Source organism: Bos javanicus, chromosome 16 (assembly GCF_032452875.1).
Source record: "Bos javanicus breed banteng chromosome 16, ARS-OSU_banteng_1.0, whole genome shotgun sequence".
Classification (NCBI taxonomy): Eukaryota; Metazoa; Chordata; class Mammalia; order Artiodactyla; family Bovidae; genus Bos; species Bos javanicus.
Window position 1 is genome coordinate 70,906,427 of NC_083883.1, and position 16,236 is coordinate 70,922,662.

The following is a 16,236-nucleotide window of genomic DNA, read 5'->3' on the forward strand; positions in this document are numbered from 1 at the left end:
TATAAACAGAAAAAGCACAATATTTTAGTATCATTCACACACACAACATAAGACATATAGTCTTATTAAGCCAATGGAGATAGGTTAAAATTTGGTCTTTGAGCTGCCTGGCAGCCAAAGGAAAAAGTGGAGGGGTGGGTGGCAGAGATCAGTTATAAAATACAGGATGTACATATAGTGCAATTTTCAGATCTTTGTAAGATTCTATATGATGCAGTGACAGCATCTTGCACAAAATTCCTAAACCCTAAGAGTTACACGCGGCTGTTAAGTTCCCTAATTTCTCTACAGATAGACTGGGAAAGATAATACAGATCAGCCAAACTCTTTCAGCGGGCTTCCCTGATGGCTCAGACAGTAAAGAATTTTCCTGCCATGTAGGAGACCCAGGTTCTACCCCTGGGTTGGGAAGACCCCCTGGAGAAGGAAATGGCAACCCACTCCAGCATTCTTGCCTGGACAATTCCATGGTCAGAGAAGCCTGGTGGGCTACAGTCCATGGGGTCACAAAGAGTCGGACACAAGTGAGCGACTAACACTTTCACTTTCAAACTCTTTCAAGAGGGTATTGTGAAGTTAAAAAGAACTAATCGCTGGAAGCCTGAGCACTAGAAGATAAAAGGTACTTGGTTGAGGTAGGCTCGTGCATGACTGGGTCACGCCTCCACCAGGGAAGAGACCAGATGAATCCTAAGACTTCGTCTTTTACTTGTGTCAGGGACACACTTACCTTTTATTTACTAACATTCCATGCAGGGACTATGCCCAATATAATATAATCTATAGGACTCTTCACCACAACACACACACACACACACACACTATAGGGTTTTTAGAAAATGCTTCTCTGAGTGATAGAATGAACATGTAAATTTCTGTTCTCAATCTAGTACTTTAATATTAGATATCAGTGTTTAAAACCATAACATGGGATTTCCCTGGTGGTCCAGTGGTTAAGACTCTACACCTCCAATGCAAGGGGCAGAGATTAGACTTCTGGTCAGGGAACTAGAACCCACATAAATAATAAATAAATAATAAGCAAATTTTTCAAATCGTATCACAGTTAAACTTACAAAAAGAAATCCACATAAGTAAAAGTCATCACTGTGTCAGCCTTAGAAGACTCCATTTGGATATGTTACCTCCTACTTCTGGAGAAGGAAATGGCAACCCACTCCAGTATGCTTGCCTGGAGAATCCCATGGACAGAGAAGCCTGGCAGGCTCCAGTCCATGCGGTTGCAAAAGTCGGACATGACTTAGTGACTAAACCACCACCACCGCCGCCTCGTACTTCCAGGACAGCAGCTTTGGACGTTACCACACTGCTAGATGGCGAGTAATGGTGTTGGCATAGGCGTGGTTCACTGACTTGAAATAGACGTAACATTGGACATTACTAGCCAGACTGTGTGTATCCAGTTAGTCTCAAAATTTTCATCTGGAACTTAATGTTCAAATAAAATGACATAGACAGAGAGACAAATCAAACAGCTGAGCCACTCCAGTGGGGTAGCATGGCTGAGGGGTTAGGGAGCCCCAACAACCACTTCCGTTGACCCCCAAATCCACCCCACCTGCCCTCCCAAGTGCATCCACCCCCCAGCCACCCACATCCCGAGGACATGAGCAGATGTAACCTCCTTCCCCAGTCTATGGAGAAGGGGACGGTCACACGCTCCTGACCAAGGAACAGCTTGGCCACCTGGAACCAACAACAAGGTGTCTGGAAAGTGAGCCAGAAGAACGATGACAAGCCGAGCACACAGAGCAGGGGGCACAGGTCCTGGGCTTCCCGGTGTCCTCATCCACCATCCGGCCAGCCCTGGAGGGGTGCAAAGGATGTCTCTTCAACCTACGTGGGAAAAGGAAGAATCCAACCCCAGAAGAAGAAAAGGAAGGGCAAGAGAAGACCTTGCTCGATCTTGGTGGAATCTTCATTCCCCTTTGAGGACCCCCAGCAAGCCCCCGGACACCTTCCTTCAACCCCTGCATCTCCGGCAGAGGCCACTGGCAACCTGCATCCCGCCTCCCAGCGGGTCACCATCCTTCAGCATCTGCGGCAGCCACCACCACCCACCACCGCAGCGGCAGGGACAGCAATCCTGAACAGACCCTCCCTACCCCAAAACTCCAACTAATTAAAGACAAATAATGAAACGCATTCAGGCGGGGGGAGGTTGGCAAAGCCCCCCTGCATTGTATGACCACCTTGGCACCGAAATGGTTAGAGCCCACATCCCTCCACGGCGCCTCCTCTCATTGCGGTGGAGAGCTCTTGAGAACGTTATTAGCTGGGTGTGCGCCTTGCCGTTTTTTCCACACGAGGCAGATGGGTAATTACGAAGCTAATAGTCTGATTGAGAGAAATCAGATGCAGTGGTTTGCCCAATTAGATGATACATTAGCTTCCTTCTTTGTAAGCAGCTAATGTGTGAAGCAAAGTGGTATTTTCGAGGGTCAGAATCCTTAAACAAGTGCCGAGTTGCAGATTATTGTAGCTCTCTTTTTTTTTCTAATGGAGGAAAAGTGCTAAGTCTTCATTACTAAAAGCATAGAAAATGCAAATCAGCTTCTGAAACAAAAGAGAGAAGGGACAGGCGAGAATATTTGGTGTCCGATGTGTCAACCTACAACATCAATTACATTGAAATGCAATGCATGGCAGCCTAATCAAGGATAGTATAATTGTAATAATTGCGTGCTTTTGTTGGAGAGCTGCTGCTGTTGTTATTTGTCAACCATTTGTTCCTCTCTATTGTTAAGGGGGGGAAAGATTTTTTTTTTTTAATGTAACTGAGAGATTGTGTAGGTAATGGGTGAGCGGGCGGCCGTCCGCAGAATGCCGTATGAGCGGTCTTGCTGCCCTGCTCCATGGCGGCTCCTCCGTGGCCCAAGCGAGTTGCTGGGATAGCGACGTGGGCTTGGGGCAGTAAGGGGCAAAGTGGCCAGCCACATCAGGGTGGGCTTCAGCCTCTGTCTGTGTCCCCGGTGTCCTGGGGCAGAGGCTAACTGAGTGCCTGGCCTGAGGCAGCCGGGGAGAAAAAAAAAGCACTGCGGATGAAACAAGCCTCATATCACATTCTTCTCCTCTTTAGCAAATATAAAGAGATGGAAAAGAGCTGCTTCCCTGACTTCTGCACCTTATTCTGCTTCTTGAAGTTGGTGACTAAAGAAGGATTTGTTTGGCTTTTTGTAAAGGACCATTGCCTGCAAAACACCCATGGGAAGTGGGTCAGGGTTGTCGGGGGCAGCTGAGATCTCGGGTAAAATAACGCCGGAATGAAAGATGCCGTAGGTGGTACACCAGCCAGGAGAGGACTGTCCCCCAAGGTGCAGATGGCAGCACAGGGCTCAGAGGCTCAAATCCAACTCCCTCCCTCCTGGCCTGGCGAGACCAGCCTCTCTGCAGCCTCCCAGGGCCTCGAGCCTCGCCTGCTGTCTGGAGAGACACCAAACCCAGGATCCTCTCACGTCTCCAGCAGATAGAAAGTGCCCTCAAAACACTTCTAAAGTTATACAAACACATTTCTTCTCTCCGTCTCCCCTCTCCATGCCCACTTTCTTTCCCCCCATGTGTATAGATGTTTCCTGAAATGTTCATACAAGAAAGGGAGAAGAGAAAAAGTCAGCTTAATAGCCAATTCTAGGAAGAAAAAGAAAGCACAGCACAAAACAGGGATGTTCGTGGAAAGCCGAAGTTGAGCTGGAAAATTCTTCTTAGGGGCTGCGCTCAGCATTCAGATCAGATAAGAGGTTTATTTTCTCACTTCAATTGGTCTTGCCAATAGGTTGAAACAGAGGCACAATGGAAATGGGCTAAAACATTTAACAGAGCTGTTAAATCTCATTCTCCACAGCTCAAAAAGAACAATCCCGGCCCGTCTTTACCGAGGGGAGGCTTCATGGGCTGTAGGAGGCTTTGCGTGTATCCCTGACAATCCTGTACATACTCCAAAACTCACACTAATTAAAAGCAAATAATCAAATACATTCAATTTGAAAAGTTGGCAAACTCGCGTGTATTATTGCGTTAGCACCTTGGCATGGAAATGCTCACATCGTGCTAATCTCGTTGTGCAGAAGAGCTCTTGAGTTCCTATTCACCCAGCCCGTGCCCCCTCCTCCCCTCCGCCCCCCTACCTTTGGGCCTGCCCCCCCCCAACCCCAGCCCCCTGCCGCTCCCCTACCAAGTCTTCTGCTGTAACATAAAATAAGGAAGACTCCGGGTCTCTCGAGGCTGGGATTTGCTTTCATTTGGACGTGACAAAGGTCTGATGGAGAAAAGATGTCCTTCCTCTCACTGGCTTCTTACTTATCTACCTAGAGAGAAGGTGGGTGAGATCCTGCCATTTTCATACAAAGTTTGCAGCGGTAAGAATTGGCTAAACCGTTCGTGGTCACCAGGCTCACCGCCCCCATGCCACCCTCCTCCTTGTCAAACTGGTGGCCGAATCTGAGCGACGAGCTGCCAGAAACCTTCAGAGCCAATGCTGCTGCCTCTGGAATTTGAGTTTCTTAGGGGCTGGCTGAGGGATGAGAAGAGGGAGTTGCCCAGAGAAATGCAAAACTACTGCCATCAAGAATGGGGTGAGATGAGCTCAGACCAGCCAGAATTTTTCTGGCAGATCTGCTTCCTAAGGCACATTTCTCTTTCATCCTGGGCCCCTGCCAATCACAGCCTCCCAGCATCCAGGGCTAGGAGGAAGACGGGCAGCTTGTCCTCAGCTCCAAACAAAAGGAAAACAAATAAAGTCACATTCAGCTGTATGACCTTCATGTCAGATGCAAGAGGAGCAGGACAGACAGCGCATGTAAGGCTTTCCGGGAGGCACGGAAGAGACACGTGAATCGAGCTCCTAGGAGTAGGTACTTGAAGGAGCCATGGGAAATCCTTGCCAGGGAGACCCCAGTCTGTCTGTGAGTGAGGAGGGCTGTTGCCTGAAGTCCAAAATTCCAAATCACTTTCCAGTATGTTCTCAAGCACAGTAATTAATCAAGAGCATCAGCCTATTGGTACTTTGATTACTTGGGAAAGAATTCTCTGAGGAAAGCATGAGGCGAGCGTCTTGGTGGAGTGCTTGCCTGTGTACCATGGAGACTCTCAGAAGCTTGTCGGACAGTTCTTACAGAAGCTGACCCATTCGCTTCTCCTTCCTGGTAATCCAGTCCATGGGCTTCAACTTATCCTCCCACTTTACGACGACCTCCTCTTTCCTTGTAAGTTTTCTGCTCCTTGTTTTATTCATTATTCAATTACTCATTCAATCATTCAATCCTTATTACATCCATTCAGCAAACATTTGTTAAGTAATAAGATTCTAAAGGTACTGCAATTAACCATGAGAATACAAAGGTGAATATGGTTAGATTTGGACATTCCAATCCTGGGGATCTACCCAAATAATTGAAAGCTGTGACTTAAATAGATAATTGTACACTAATGTTCATATCAGCATTATTCACAATAGCCTGAAGGTGAAAAGAGGGCTTCCCAGGTGGCTCTGTGTAAAGAATCTGCCTGCCAATGCAGGAGACGTAAGAGATGTGGGTTTGAGCCCTGGGTTGGGAAGGTCCCCTGGAGAAGGAAATGGCATTCCACTCCAGTATTCTTTCAGGGATAGTCCCATGGACAGAAGAGCCTGGCAGGCTACAGTCTACAGGGGCACAAATAGTTGGACACGACTGAGCACTCATACATGCAAAGGTGAAAATAACATGAACTTCCACAAATGGATGAATGGATAAAGTGTGGGATACACATACAATGGAATACTATTCAGCCTTAAAAAGGAAGGCAATTCTGACATGTGCTACAACCTGAATGAATCTTGGAAACACGATGCTAAGTGAAAGAAGCCAGACACAAAAGGATAAATACTGCCTGATTCCATGTATAGGAGGTTCCTAGAGTAGTCAAACTCATAGAAACAAAGGCTAGGGGAAGTTAGTATTTAATGAGTACAGAATTTTCATTTCTGAAGATGAAAAAATTCTGGAAATAGATGATGATGATGGTTTCATAATACTGTGAATGTACTTAATGTCATTGAACATGACACTTTAAAATGGTTGAAATGGTCAGTCTTATGTTAGGTATATTTACTGAAATAAAAATCAAATACAAAAAGAAGTGAATTACAGTGGTTAATTACAGTTTTCAAATAACTTGGAGTCTAGCAAGGGAAAAAGATGTGTTAAAAATATATATGTAATGAGTGTAATACCACGAGGGTAGTACCATGACCACATGGGGCACAAGAGGAAACAAGGTCTATGGTCCAGTCTGCAGAGATGGCATCCATGTTGCCCTGGATTAGGTGATCTCTGAGCCTCAGTTTCCTCATCCACAAAAAGGGAGAACAACACCCAGCCTCCATTTCTTGAGCGCCTACCATGTATCAAGCACCATGCCAGGTCCTTTAGTTTATCAGACCTCACATTTGACCAATAAAATGGAAATATTACTACCAATTTCCAATGAGGAAATGGGTTCCCCAGTCCCATAGTAACTTAGAGCACCAGAGTTTGAACACAGACCTACATGAATTTCTAGCCTGTGTTTTTTTCTCACTGCGTGCATGCATGCTCAGTCATGTCTGACTCTGCGACCCCATGGACTGTAGCCCACCAGGCTCCTCTGTCCATGGAATTCTCCAGGCAAGAATCCTGGAGTGGGTTGCCATTTCCTCCTCCAGGGGATCTATCCAGGCCAGGGCTCAAATGTGTCTCCTATGTCTCCTGCGTTGGCAGGCAAATTCTTTACCACTGAGCCACCTGGGAATCCCAACTACACTAGCAGTTTTTCTCACTACACTAGCAGTTTGTGACTGTAAAGTCCCTTTCAAATTTAAAGGACAGCTTACCGGCGGAAAAAGAAAAAAAAAAGTCTGGGGAAGAGAGAGCCTCGTAGGGTTTAATTGTGTTCCTGCAAAAAAAAAAAAAGATATGTTGGAATCCTAACCCCTGATACCTCACAATATGACCTTATTTGGAAGTCAGGTCTTTACAGAGGTAATCAAAATGAGATGATTAGGGTGGGCCCTGATCCAATGTGACAGGTGTCCTTACAAAAAAAGGAAATTCGGACACAGAGACAGACACGCACACAGGGAGAAAGTAGTGTGAAGATGGAGGCTGTTCTCCCAGAGCCAGAAGCTGGGAGAGAGACTCAGCTGGGACAGACCCCTCCCTGGCGCCTTTGAGGGGATATAGCCTGGCTAACACCTTGATCTTGGACTTCCAGCCTCCCGAGCTGAAATACATTTCTGTTGTTCTAAGCTCCCAGTTGGTGGCACTTTGTCACAACAGTCCTTGAACCTAAACCAGGAGCCAAGCAAGGGAAACTGAGACGGAGCTTTCTTGGAGGTTTTGGAGAACATTCACCTGAGGGCCCCAGAATGCCCAGCAGCCCTCCGGAGAAGAGGGACAGGGAGCAGAGAGGTGCCATCTTGGTTTTCCTCCCTCTTGCCATCCCTCGCTCCTGCTCACTCATCTGGGGTGGCTTTCTTTAAGAACTTGATTATGGGGGAAAAAATAATTTGATCATGATGCTTTCCTTTTATATTTTTATTTTCATGTCATTTGTAAGCATTGTTGGAACCTGACAGGTACTCCAGACAGCAGTTTCATGGAGAAGAATTGTTACCCTCGTAAATTACAGGTATAAGAGCACCAGAGCTCTAGGTACCGAGGCCTCCTGTTGGGTCCCGCGCCCCACACAGGGCCGCTGGCTGCACTATGTCCCCCACCCCCCTGTTCATTTGGGGGACCTAGAACTCTAGCCAGAAAGCCAGATGCTCTTAAAGAAAAACAAAACAGTTCTGGGGCACAGTTAACACAGAGCAGGGGCAGAGCTGCCGGCTTAAACTGGTCTGGAAGCCAAGGAACCCGGAGAGCCACATCTCTTCATCCAATCCCCACCCAGCAGCGAGATTAAGCAGAGAGCTTTGCAAAGGAACTCCGGGAAAATACTGATAAATTGAAGGGCAATCGACAAGGCACTCAGGCTCCCTCCCTGAGTTCCACCTAGCCCCCTAAGTTTGTGTCAAATCTTTTCTTTTGTCCCCTTCAACTAAGCCCATGTGGGAATGGAAATGTTTTTGTGCATTAAAGAAAATCAATGAAAACATCTCAGAAACAATTTCAAGCTCCTCTTCCTCCCTCAGGGTGGCAAGTCAAGCCCTGCAGTGCTGTGCAGGGGTCCCAAGGAGAGCCAAACCCATGTGGGTGGCAGAGTTCCACCTCACCTCTCTCTCCTAACACAGGACGCCGTTCCAGAAGGCCAGCCAGCCTAGGAAAACACTAACTCTCTCCCCAGAGCCTTTAAGTTTCAGTCTTCAACTGTATTTCTGTTCGGTTTTGATCCCTACACCAAGTGTGAAACATCTTTAAATGCAGTAGGATATTAGCACTAAGACAACGATCTGGAGAGCAGGCTTGATGAACATTGCACAGTATCCGGGGTCCGGAGATCTGGATTTGAACCTCCTCTCTGCCACTAACTGGCTGTGCAATTTTGCATGAGCCACTTAACCTCTCTGAGTTTTTGGTTCCTCTTCTTTGAAATCAGGATATTCACAAAGACCTTGCCTGGGTTTTGCAAAGTAAGAAATGAGATAATAATGTATAGGACCAACACATATCTCCATCACCAAGGAAGAAGTTGAGGCCAAACAAGTTGCCGGCTGACCCCTAGTTAACTGCAGCCCCACCCAGGCAGACAAAAGCCCAACAGAGTGACATCTGGGAAGGAACACGGTCCAGTTGCCTGAGCGAGAGCCTTCAGTAGCCCCAGCAGTAAGTGTGCCCCCGCTGTTGGGCAAGGGCAGCACCAGTTCAGCCTCCAGTAGACAAATGAAGAGACTGGTTTTCAACAAGGAAAGCAGGCTTTGTGGTGCAGTCAGGCCAGGAAGAAGGAGTGGGAGGAAGGGTAGGGAGTCTCACTGTGGCAGATGTCTTGGCTGGGAGAGAAAGTTCTAGAGACTGCGATGAGGGTTGGGGAACAGGGGGCTTGGGCTCAATTCAGAACAGCCCAGCTTCCTTCCAGACGGGAAACCAGAGTAGCATCCAGAGGGATCCCGGGAGATCCCGGCGTGCCAGGCCGGCAGCCGAGCCACGGGGGGCCCGGGTGGGGAGACCGCAGGCTGGCCCGGTCTTGGAAGCGCGGTCGGTTCACCTGAGAGGGCTGGAAAACCCTCACCCCTGGGGAGGAAAAAGAAGATGGGATTTCTCCTGGGGTCGGAACAGGACCCTGCCGGCTGGAGACAATGGCTCCAGGAGCCTCCACAACTCCACCCCTGTTGCGGAGGGAACTCAACACCCTGGAGATCGGCGTGTGAAATCTGCGCTGGGGAAGAGAGTCCTCATTTAGCAGAGAAAGCGCTGCGCTATCTATGTGTGAAAGCTTTTTTAACACTGTTCCCTGCTCTCCATATGGCGAACTTCACCCAAATTAGGAAGAACTGATGAACAAAACTCCAGCAACTTGAAAATGAGAGTGAGCGAGTTCCAGATGCCCATCCCAGAGGCAGCCACAGCCGGTGCCCCGGGCGGGCCTGCAGGGCAGGGGGTCCCTGCACTCCTGCCACCTAGCCCCATCCCCAAGTGTACCCGAGTCCCCGGGGCTGTGTGTGCCCTCTCGGTGGATGAATCATCGTCACCCGTAACTAAAATCATCACCACAATATGTGTGTGTGTGTGTGTGTTAGTCTCGGTGGTGTCTGACTCTTGGCAATCCCATGGACTGCCAGGCTTCTCTGTCCATGGGGATTCTCCAGGCAAGAATACTGGAGTGAATTGCTATGCCCTCCTCCGGGGAATCTTCCGAATCCAGGAATCGAACCCAGGTCTCCTGCATTGCAGACGGATTCTTTACCAGCTGAGCCACGCGGGAAGCTCAGAAATACCCATATGGTAGTCGCTCAGTCGTTTCCAACTGTTTGTGACCCCATGGACTGTAGCCCACCGGGCTCCTCTGTCCGTGGGATTCTCCAAGCAAGAATACCCGAGTGGGTTGCCATTCCCTTCTCCAGGGGATCTTCCTCACCCAGGGATCGAACCCAGGTCTCACGCATTGCGGACAGATTCTTTACCGCCTGAGCCAATAATTGTACACTCACTTTGTGCCAGACGGTATACCAGGAACCTTGCTGTTTCAGTGAATCCTCACCAGAATCCTGTGACTGGCTGTGGCTGGTTTTCTCTGCCCATTTAAAGTGGCAAATGGAGAGTCAGAGAGGTTGGCTTTTGCCCAACGTCCCACAGGAGCATTCAGACATAGCCAGGTTATTCATTTGAGGTGCAGTCTCTTAAGTTCACCTTCCTCTTCTCCAGAGCCAGTCCGGAAGGTGGGGATTTTGGTCCACTGGAAGCTGAGAGGAGGTTCCTGCTGCAGAAAGTGGGGGCAATGGCGGGTGCGGGGGGGAGTACTCTGCCTTTTACCCCCAGGCAGAGGACAAGCAGTCAGAACCCCTGATGGTTTCTCATGGTTGAGGGGCGGGGGACTGGGTTGTGGGAGCCACAGAATCAATAGCTCAGAGACCATCAGATCTGCCATGGAACTTAATGGCCAACTGCTATGACCCCCTCATGGAAAAACCAAGGTCAGGGAGACAAAACTGAGTCACACAACAGGTTATGTAAGTAACACAGCCAGCCCAACCACCCCGTGTTCATTCAAGTCTCCCTAAAGCCTTCCATGAAAGCAGCCACCTCTCCTGCCCCCCTTCCACCTGCCTCTCCCAGTCCTTCGGAAGGCGGAGGTGCATCCTGCCCGAGCAACCCTTCCGGCCCCCACTCCCTCTCCAGGACCAGCTCCTCCCACCTCTCCCTGCTTTGTAGCCCATTTCCTGCCCTCATTTAAACGCAACTGTTCCAGGCCACCGTCCCCCATCTCCCTTCCACCACCTCTCCAGCCGCCCGCCCCCTTTGGCTCCCATCCGGGTCTGGGGCCACACCGGCCCCCTCTCTTTCATTCCAGCCTCCAGTATGGCAGGATGAAATGAAGCTCGATGCAAAGATGTTTAGAATGTTCATCTCGGTGATTGTATTATTTACAGCAACTCCACGCTGTGCCCAGGGCATTGGATGGTTTGAAAGACGCTATACAAACTGAAATTGTGTGGCATTGTTTGTTCCTCCGCATTCTGCGAGAGAGAACCAATCTAGTAATCACTGTTTTTGCTCCTCAAATCAGAGACGCTCCACGTTGTGTACATGGTGGCTAATCTGGAAATAAGGATTCACAGCAAACGTATAAGGAGCTCTGGAAGCCGTTGGGGCCTGTGAGTGAATGAAAGGCAGCAGGAAGGAGGAAAAGACGGTTGGTCGAGGGGAGGCCGGCGAGAGCCCCGTGGTCCCTCGGAGCTTGAACAGCATCCATCCTGGGGTGGCAGGACATGCCACATCACATATCCATTCGCGCAGACGGAACAGGCCCCAGGGAGCACAGTGTCCCTGACCTGCACGTGGCCAGCTGCAGTCCGCCTGCAAACCTCCTTGCCACTGGGTTTTCACCCCAAGGTCAAATTCTCTGGAGCAGGGCTGACCCTTTCTGATCCTAACTTGGGAAAAGGAGTGGGGAGGAGAGGAGAGGATCACACCAGGGGTAGGGATGACCACGCAAATGCCCGAGTCCCACTTTAAGAACATGGCAACAGGGAGGGTGGAGGGGCAGTGCCCGGGAGCACTGAAGCCATCCAGCCGGTCTGAACTCTATTGACTTAGTGTGGAGCTAACTCGGAACTTTTGCCCTGCACGCCGGGCCCCAGCTTGACCAGCCTGTGTTCAGAGGCACAACCCCAGGGACCAGGTATGCCTCTGGCCGGTGTTACTGGTGAGCCCTGCTCATGTATGCTCCCTTGAGAAAAGGAAGGAATCTAGCCTCACAGCCTGGCCTCAGCTTCCAGGATACAGTGCCACCTTCTTCTTTTCTCCCTCCCTTTTCACCTGCCCACTCACCTAACGGGTGAGTTAGGGCAGGTGAAAAGGGAGGGAGCCATGTTGAGCCATGGGCCACGTTGCTCACAGCCTCCTTTCTAAGGAGGCATCTTGGTCACTCTCTAATTTTCCCTTTAGCCTGCCCAAACTCTGTGCCTTCTTTAATGAGCAATCCAGATATTCTTAAAAAAAAAAAAAAGAAAAAAAAAAAGTCTTGGTCTTTTTTTCATATTTCTTTCTTTCTTTCTTTATCTGGGTGTATTGGGTCTTAGCACTCAGGATTTCTGCTATGTCATGTGGGATCTTTCATTGTGATGCAGGGACTCTGTAGTTGTATCACATAAGCTCAGTAGTTGCAGAGCACTGGCCTAGTTGCTCCAAGACGTGTGGGATCTTAGTTCCCTGACCAGGGATTGAACCTGGACCACCAGGGAAGTCCCCAGATATTCTTTCCCTATAACCCATTCCATAAGCTCCCCATGCCATGTGGCAAGATTACCCGGTCTCCTTTAAGCCCCAGATCCTCAGTTTGTAACTCGAGGAACTGGCTCCCAGTGTGGTCCATGAAACAGATGTGTGGGCTCCGCCTCTCACTGGACATAAACTCCTAGAGGACAGAGACACTGTCTGGTCCCATCTCCAGCCCTCCTCATCCCCTGTGCCTGGCAGAGAGGCTGAACATCCCTACAGCCTCCAGGCTCTGCTCCCTGGAACATGGAACCAGGTGGGCAGTAAAAGAAGGTGATCATGGATAATAATTTCAGGTCCAAGACCTCACTGATTTAACTTCTCCCTTCCAAAGGCTTCCCTGGCCCTTGCCAGTTTGTTCTAAAACTTAATTCCCAAGTAGTTCAGATTCTCTCTATATGCCAAGTCTGAGTGTGTCGTCTGCCGAGTTAAACTGCGGCCGAGTCGCACAACAATTTAACTGGTCTGATGTACGAGGCCTCATCATCCATTACCAGGAGCATTTAGAAGCGAGGTAATTAGAGTCTGCATTCCTGCAGCCTGAGGCTCCGCGGCTACAATCGTGGAGTTTATTATAATAATGATAATGGGGAAGGGTCCCAGGGATTCCATTTCCAGACTGTTCAGACTGGCATTAAAGAGCCCCAGAGGAAGGGACTGGGGAAAACACCGCCATCGCAAGGTCAATTCCACCCAAAGAGGAAGCCCTGGGGTAAGCTATCCCATCTCCAGGCTTCTCCTGCACAGCTGGGAGTGAAGCTACCCAAGGGCAGAATGGGTTTCCTCGATTCCTCCAGAACCAAACCCCATCCTATGCCACCTCAGACTGCACAGGGAAGCCTACTCCCTTAGCTTGTAATGACAGATTCACAGCCGAATCACTGCCGTGGGCTGAGCTTAGGTCGGAGGGAGTCCCTCCCTTGATCCCATCACCAGCGCTAGACAGAGATGACTGAGTTTTCCAGGTCTTGCTTTTAAAATTCCAATATCCTGTTGATGAAAAAGCCATGAGATCACTAAAAAACGTCTGAGACACTAGCATGAATTAGTGGAAGAGCTTCTTTCCACCTCGCTGAAAGGGCTTCGGTTTTAGGAGAAGCATTTGATTCTGGTGGAATATAGGAATAAACTAGAGAAAAGAGAAGAAAGGACCCACATAGCTTTGCTTCCAGCTAATTAGTTAATCAATTAATTAGTTAGCTAGTTACTCAATGAGTGAATCGTTGAGTAAGTCAATGAATGGGCCATTGGATAGGACAGGTCTCGTTTTCTCACTCCACCTGTTCAGATGGGAGGCCCCCTGGCCCCATCTCCACCCCATGCCAAAGTGCCAACAATTCTCAGGACCTTACCAGGCAGAGCACCATGGCGGTGGGGAGGCTGGAGGTGAACAGGCTGCCCTGAGGGTCTCCAGGTTATAAAGAAAAACCTTCTCACCCCTCAGAGCACCTGCCTCAACCCTGTTCCTGCTTCATTTACCGGTTCTGAGCCACAGTCAGGCTTGGAAGGTCTTGAAGATCTGTATTCTCTCTCCCCTTCTGTATTGGTTTCCCAGGGCAGCTGTAACAGATCGCCATAAACTTGGGTGGCTTAAAAGAACAGAAACATATTCTCTTAGAGTTAGAGGCTGGCAGTCCAACATCAAGGTGTCAGCAGAATGGCTCCCTTCTGGAGGCTCTGAAGGAGAAACAGCCCAGCCTCTCTCCAGGCCAGCAGGCCTCAGCCTCCCTTGACTCATAGACAGTCAACATTGTAACTGAGACCACATGAGGACACCACCCCACTCCCATCTTTGCCTCCACCGTCACATCCCTCCCTTTCTGTGTTCTTGCCCTTTTCTGTCTCTTAGAAGGACACTTTCACTGAAATTAGGGCCCACCCTTATCCAATATGTTCTCAATTCCTTAATTATATCTGCAAAGACTCTGTGTCCAAAGAAGATCACATTTTGAAGTCCCAAGTGGACATGAATTTGGGGATTCAACGCACTCCACCTTCCTAGAATCAAACAGCAAGAGAAGAATGTAGAACTTAGTGGAATCACAGGAGGGATAAATGACATGGGAAGTTTGTAGGAATGAGAGGCCTTGGGTGCATGCCTGCGAGCTCAGTCATGTCCGACTCTTTGTGACGCCATGAACTGTAGCCCATCAGGCTCCTCTGCCATGGAATTTTCCAGGAAAGAATACTGGAGTGGGTTACCATTTCCTCCTCCAGAGGCCTTGGGTAAGGTCTCTAACTGAAGCCTCCCAACCCTGCCCACCTCACCTCCATGCCATATGTCCAGTTCTCTGAGAATCAGAGTATGGACACTGAGGTGGGGGTGGGGGCTTGCGGGGGAGGCAGGGTTCATCCACCATGTCAGGAAACTGAAAGTGGAGACCCCCAGGCAAGACCAAGCAAACACAGTGGACAGACCCCGGGCTTTAATCTTCAGAGCCAGTTTGGTCAACATCATTTTTAGCTCTCCCTGTGATCTCCAAAGCATCTGACTGAGGTAGGCCCTGACCCTGAGATCCACTCCTGTTGTCTTCATGAACCAGGTGGCAACAGACACCCCCAAGATGTTGCCCTTGCATAGATCTCCCCCACACCCAATAGAGCAGGCCTGTGTAACCAAAAGGATATTGCAGAAATGAAGGAGTGTGATTTCTGAAGCTAGATCACAAAAGGCATTGCAATATGTGCTTTGCTCTGGCTTGGTTCATTTGCTTTGGAGGAAGCCAGCTGCCATGTCGGAAGAGTGCTCAAGTAGCCCAGTGAAGAAGTCCACATGGATAGAAACCGAGGGTTCCTGCCAACATTGGCACTGACTTGCCAGTCACTTGAGTGAACTATTCCCATCTCTTTCAGAATTTTCCACAGTTTATTGTGATCCACACAGTCAAAGGCTTTGGCATAGTCAATAAAGCAGAAATAGATGTTTTTCTGGAACTCTCTTGCTTTTTCCATGATCCAGCAGATGTTGGAAATTTGATCTCTGGCTCCTCTGCCTTTTCTAAAACCAGCTTGAACATCAGGAAGTTCACAGTTCACATATTGCTGAAGCCTGGCTTGGAGAATTTTGAGCATTAATTTACTAGCATGTGAGATGAGTACAATTGTGCAGTAGTTTGAGCATTCTTTGGCATTGCCTTTCTTTGGGATTGGAATGAAAACTCACCTTTTCCAGTCCTGTGGCCACTGCTGAGTTTTCCAAATTGCTGGCATATTGAGTGCAGCATTTTCACAGCATCATCTTTCGGGATTTGAAATAGCTCAACTGGAATTCCATCACCTCCACTAGCTTTGTTCGTAGTGATGCTTTCTAAGGCCCACTTGACTTCACATTCCAGGATGTCTGGCTCTAGGTGAGTGATCATACCATTGTGATTATCTGGGTCATGAAGATCTTTTTTTACAGATCTGCCTCTTGAGAAATCTGTATTCAGGTCAGGAAGCAACAGTTAGAACTGGACATGGAACAACAGACTGGTTCCAAATAGGAAAAGGCTGTATATTGTCACCCTTCTTATTTAACTTACATGCAGAGTACATCATGAGAAATGCTGGACTGGAAGAAACACAAGCTGGAATCAAGATTTCCAGGAGAAATATCAATAACCTCAGACATGCAGATGACACCACCCTTATGACAGAAAGTGAAGAGGAACTAAAAAGCCCCTTGATGAAAGTGAAAGTAGAGAGTGAAAAAATTGGCTTAAAGCTCAACATTCAGAAAACAAAGATCATGGCATCCGGTCCCATCACTTCATGGGAAATAGATGGGGAAACAGTGGAAACAGTGGCGGACTTTATTTTGGGGGGCTCCAAAATCACTGCAGAT

General features: G+C 48.7%; 1 long non-coding RNA gene across 3 annotated transcripts in view; it reads right to left on the bottom strand.

Annotated features, from left to right (window-relative positions):
- The window catches only part of LOC133228120 (uncharacterized), a 63,821-nt gene that overhangs the window by 17,457 nt on the left and 30,128 nt on the right, over positions 1–16,236 (bottom strand). Inside the window, exons 2-3 of one of the 3 annotated variants that reach the window (XR_009730073.1) lie at positions 13,890–13,999; positions 10,402–12,549 (exon numbers count right to left, since the gene is read on the bottom strand). The exons of 1 other annotated variant lie outside the window; for it this stretch is intronic. This is a non-coding gene — a long non-coding RNA (uncharacterized LOC133228120). Of the gene's footprint in view, positions 1–10,401; positions 12,550–13,889; positions 15,832–16,236 lie in introns of those variants that run through there. One more of the 3 variants, XR_009730075.1, reaches the window with a different exon arrangement.